This window comes from Chrysochloris asiatica, unplaced genomic scaffold, assembly GCF_000296735.1.
Source record: "Chrysochloris asiatica unplaced genomic scaffold, ChrAsi1.0 scaffold00065, whole genome shotgun sequence".
In the NCBI taxonomy this organism is placed as follows: Eukaryota; Metazoa; Chordata; class Mammalia; order Afrosoricida; family Chrysochloridae; genus Chrysochloris; species Chrysochloris asiatica.
The window spans coordinates 16,065,008-16,070,424 of NW_006408583.1; positions in this window are offsets into that span (position 1 = coordinate 16,065,008).

Below are 5,417 nucleotides of genomic sequence, written 5' to 3' on the forward strand. Positions count from 1 at the left end.
GGAAGACTCATTAACAACCTGTGACATGCAGATGATACAACCTTGCTTGCTGAAGGTGAAGAGAACTTAGAACATTTACTGATGAAGATCAAAGAACACAGCCTTCGGTATGGATTGCACCTCAATATAAAGAAAACAAAAATCCTCATCACTGGACCAATAAACAACATTATTATCAATGGAGAAAAGATTGAAATTATCAAGGACTTCATTCTTCTTGGATCAACTATCAACACTTATGGAAGCAGTAGCCAAGAAATTAAACAATATATTGCATTAGGCAAATCTGCTGCATAAGACCTTTTTAAAGTATTGAAAAGCAATGATGTCAGCTTGAGGACTAAGGCAAACTTCATCTCTCATACTTTGGACATATTGTCAGGAGGGACCAGTCACTGAAGAAGCATATCATGTTTGGTAAGGTGGAGAGTCAGAGGAAAAGAAGAAAGCCCCAATTAGATGGATTGGCCGAGTGGCAGCATCGATGGACTTACACGTGGCAACAGTAGTGAGGTTGGCCCAGGATTGGGCAGTGTTTCGTTCTGCTGTGCATAAGGTCACTATGAGTTGGTATCAACTCGAGGCACCTAACAACACCAACAACAAGTAAGTACACATACTGGTGAAGATCAACGTCTACAGTATTCAATATGGATTGTACTTCAACATAAACAAAACAAAAATCTTCACAACTAGGACAATAAGAAACACCATTTTTAACAGAGAAAAGTTTTTGGCTACTAAACAGTTCATTTATTTGGATCCCAATCAATACCTCTGGAAGCAGCAGTCAGGAAATTAAATAATGTATTGTATTGAGAAAATCTGTTGGAAAAGACATCTTTAAGTGTTAAAAATCAAAGGTATTACTTTGAAGTCTAAGGTGTTCCTAACCCAAGCGCCTGACATTTTCAATTACCTCACATGCATGCAAAAGCTAGAAAATGAATAAAGAAAAACAAAGAAAAAATTATGCCTTTGAATTAAGGTGTGGGTGAAGAATATTGAAGATATTATGGAATTCCAGAAGAAATCTCTCTTGGAAGAAGTTCAGTAGAACGATCCTTAGAAATGAAGATGGCAAGATTTCTTGAGTTCTTAGGGCATATTATCAGTAAGATCTTGTCCCCAGAGAAAGGAAAAGAGAAACTTTTACTAAGTAAAAGTTAGTAAAAAAAGAGGAAGATCCAAAAGAGATAGACTGACAAAGTGGCTTCAGCAATGCACTCAAACATAGCAACGCTTGTTGGGATGATGTAGTGTTTCATTCTTCCTTACAGAGGGTCGCTGTGAGTGGAAAACCACCTGACCACACCTTACAACAACAGTAAATTTGTCTTATCTAGATACCACATGTAAATGGAATCATACAATATTTATTCTTTTATCTGACATATTTCACTTAGGATAATGTTTTTAAGATTCTTCTATGTTGTAGCATGCATCAGAACTTCAATTTTCTGAATGACTGATTTGATATATTCTTAGTGACAAGATTTGGTATATTCCATTGTAAGGATATAGGAAATCTTGCTTATTTGGTCATTTGTTGGTGGATACTCAGGTTGCTTCCACTTTTGGACATTATAAATAGTGTTTTCGTGATGACTGATATACAAGGATTTTCTTGAAGTCCCTGCTTTTAATTATTTTTGATATATACCTAGGAGTTAAATCTGCCTCATATGGTAAGTCTATGTTTAACTTTTTGAGAAATTGTCGAACAGTTTTCTACAGGAGTCAGTCCATTTTAAATTCCTACCAGCAATGAATGAAAGTTCCAATTGCTTCCCATTCTTGGCAACAATTGTTAGTTTTCATTGACTCAACAGCCATCTTAGTATATGTAAAGTGGTGTCACATTCTGCCTTCAATTTGCATTTCCCTAAAGATTAAATTCCTTACAGTTTGAACATCCAGGTAATTCAAGCTCACCAGCCACTTCTTGAAAACCCTATACAGGGTCGCTTTGAGTTGGAACCGACTCAACAGCACTTAACAATAACAACAACAAAATTAGCAATGAACATGCTTAGCTCCAAAGTGAAAGGTTGGTGGTTCATATCCACCCAGAAATACCTTAGAAGAAAACCCTGATGATTTACTTCTGAAAAATCAGCCATCAACAATCCCATGAAGCACATTGCTATTCTGACCCATGTGGGCTTCTCATGCATTGGAGTCAGCTTGACAGTAACTGGTAGTGATAGTGAAGGACTAATAAGGCTTTTCTGGGTGGCACAAATTATTAAGTGCTTGACTACTAGCCAAAAGTTTGAAAGTTCAAACCCACTCAGAGGCACCTCGGAAGATAGTCCTGATGATCTGCTTCTGAAAAGTCACAGCCCTGAAAACACTATAGAGTGTAGTTCTACTCAGAAACACATGGCGTCACTATGACTTGGAATCAATTCAATGCAACTGGTTTTGTTTTGTTTTTAAATGATTAATAATGCTGAATATCTTTTTTATGTGCTTATTGATCATTTAAAAACCTTGTATGGAGAAATGTTTTTCCAAGTCTTGGCCCATTTTTTAATTGGGTCATTTGTATGTTTTTACTATTATGTTGTAAAAGTTCTTTAGATACTCTGCACCGTAAACTCATATGAGAGAAAATTTGCAAATGTTTTTCTCCTGTCTGTTTGAGTTGTCTTGTCAATTTTGTAACAGTATCCTTTGATACTCAAAAGTTTTTAGTTTTAATAATGTTCTCCATGTGTGAATCCTTCTAGAATCCAAAGAAGTCAAGGGACACAGAACCTTGATAAGAGACAAAGATGTTGTTGTTAAGTGCCATCGAGTCGGATCCGACCCATAGCGACCCTGTACAGGGTTTCCGAGGCTGTAAATCTTTACGGGAGCAGAACGCCTCATCTTTCTCCCGCGGAGCGGCTGGTAGTTTCGAACTGCTGGCCTTAAGGTTCGCAGCCCGATTCGTAACCACTACGCTACCAGAGCTCCTTATATTCTCCTAGAACTGGCTAAGAATGTAGCCTGCCAATAGGTTCAGACTTATAGCTTCCAGAATTGTGAGGAATTGCATTTCTATTACTTAAAACCGTCTCTGTGTGATAATTTTGTTAAGGAAGCTCTAGTAAAAAGCAAGACGATATGAGAGACCTTTTAGCAATGGCAAAATATCTGAGAGTTGTAAACGTTTTTTTTTTAACTTTTTATTGTGAATTTGGATGAAGCTTTACAGAGCAGATCCATTTTCCATTCAACAATTCATACATATTTTGTTTCCTCTTAATGACTGAAATTCTCACATGTAGCATGACTTATCCCACTTCCTCCATGTGTTTCCTGTTTCCCTTCCTCTCTCTTCCGTAACCCTCTTGTGCCATCCTTTAGCCCTTTTGATCTCAAACGACTGATTTTTCCAAAGTGTACATAAATCCATGCCATACTCCTTTACACCTCCACCTCTAATCCCATCGTTTGGTTGTCTATCGTTTGGCTGAAAATTGAGCCATGGTGGTGAGTCCTTTTCAGACCCAAAGATCTACTAAGGACCATAATCCTAATCACGTCTCTGTTGCTTACAATCCCTAAGTCATAGTTTCCTTCTTTGTAGAACAGAGAGAACAAGAGCAATGTCTCTTAGCCTTTTAAATGGGTAATATTTTAGCAAATTGATTGGCACTTGTTATTGTAATTTCTGTTAAGTGCCATGGAGTCGGTTCTGACTCATAGCAACTCTGTATAGGGTTTCCAAGGAGTGGCTAGTGGGTTTGAACAGCCAACCTGTGGTCAGCAGTCCAGTGCTTATCCAACAGCACCACACACCATATGGCACTTAGTTAATATATAATAAATGGTAATGGGTACAATAGCCACTAGAATGTTTATCTATGTCATTTAAATTAGAATGTGAAAAAACTCAGTGAAATTGCTGTGTATTCACTTCCAGATGCCTAAATAGATTTTCTTTTTCTTTAGAAAGAACACACTCCTGTGTATCTCTGAAACATTTATTTCTGAAGTCTTTTTCTTTAGGTGAAAGTGACACTTATTTGACGTGTTCAGAGCATCTCTGAATATATTTGAGTCTTCAACTGCCTTCACGTTTTCCTTCTCTTTGGGAGGCGATAAATTGATCATGTTCCCTTGAACAAATTGGACCAGGGACATTTTCATTTGGTTCAGAGATTACATTATATTTTGGAATTGAAGAGGGCCCAGAGGTTTTCCTGCTTGTTATTTTTGGTGTTCATTATATTATGCTAGTCAGATCTCTCTGAGCACATGTGCACATTGATTAAAACAACAAAATGATTAAGGCAATACATCAAGTGACAGTCTCCAAACTACTTGATACTCCAAAGAACTTCCTTCCCCAAGCTAGAATTGTACAAGTGCTTAGTATTCATTTTGCAGGAATATTCCATCTATTTAGAAAATTTACTCTCATCTGACAAAGGCTGATGCACAACAAGCTATCTGAGACATAATTGGTTAATTCCTCTTCTCTTCCTTAATGGTCATGTTCACATCAACAGAGTGTAACTCCCCACTGAAATTCCTAATATATTCATTAATATAATGATTCTATGATCATATATGATGATGGCTGCACTATAGCGTATATAGTAGGACCGGGCAATGTTTCGTTCTCTTGGGCAGAGGGTTGCTATGAGTTGGTACCGACTCGATGGCACTTAACAAAACAAAGTACTACAGAGTTTAGGGCCCATTAAGGTAAAAAATAAATAAATAAATAAAGTATTTTTATGTTTTACAAAACTGTTATAGTTATAACAATATATCAACAATTTATACACTACTGTTAGTAGTATTCTACAATGGAAGTCCAAGTGATCTATATCTGAAAAATAAAAATCATTTGGCTCACACAATCTGACTCCATAGTGTATGTGGTTGCTATGATTTGGGGGCCTACGTAACAGCAGCTAATAATGTTGTTAACCTTACTATTATTATTAACAGATAAACAATAAATACACTTGAAATAAAGAAAAAATATGATAATTTATTTTGATAGTCATTCACAATGTATATTCAGAAAAAAAGCTATGATGTCCAAGGACAAAAGGAAAACAATTTTTTTTTTAAAGATGCATCAAATCACTGGTAAGTGTCAATGGTAATTACACTGAGATGGAGTTTTCTGGAAGACAGCAAGCCTGATTTTGAATGAAAAAAAAAAAAAAGTAGGTTTCATTGAGAAACCTCTTTTCCTGATCATTTTTAAAGAAAACTAAATACCCTTAAGAAAAAGCATCATATGGTGTGATGTATCAAATGGCTATAACTGTGATATTGAAAGATGTACTGAACACTTAATTCGTCTGGATGGAAACAGCACAGCCTGGCATGTGAGGCTCATTGGGAAGAATCTGATTAAGAGGAGCAGTTGCAGCTGTTTTGGGGGAAACTAGGGATAAGAAAAA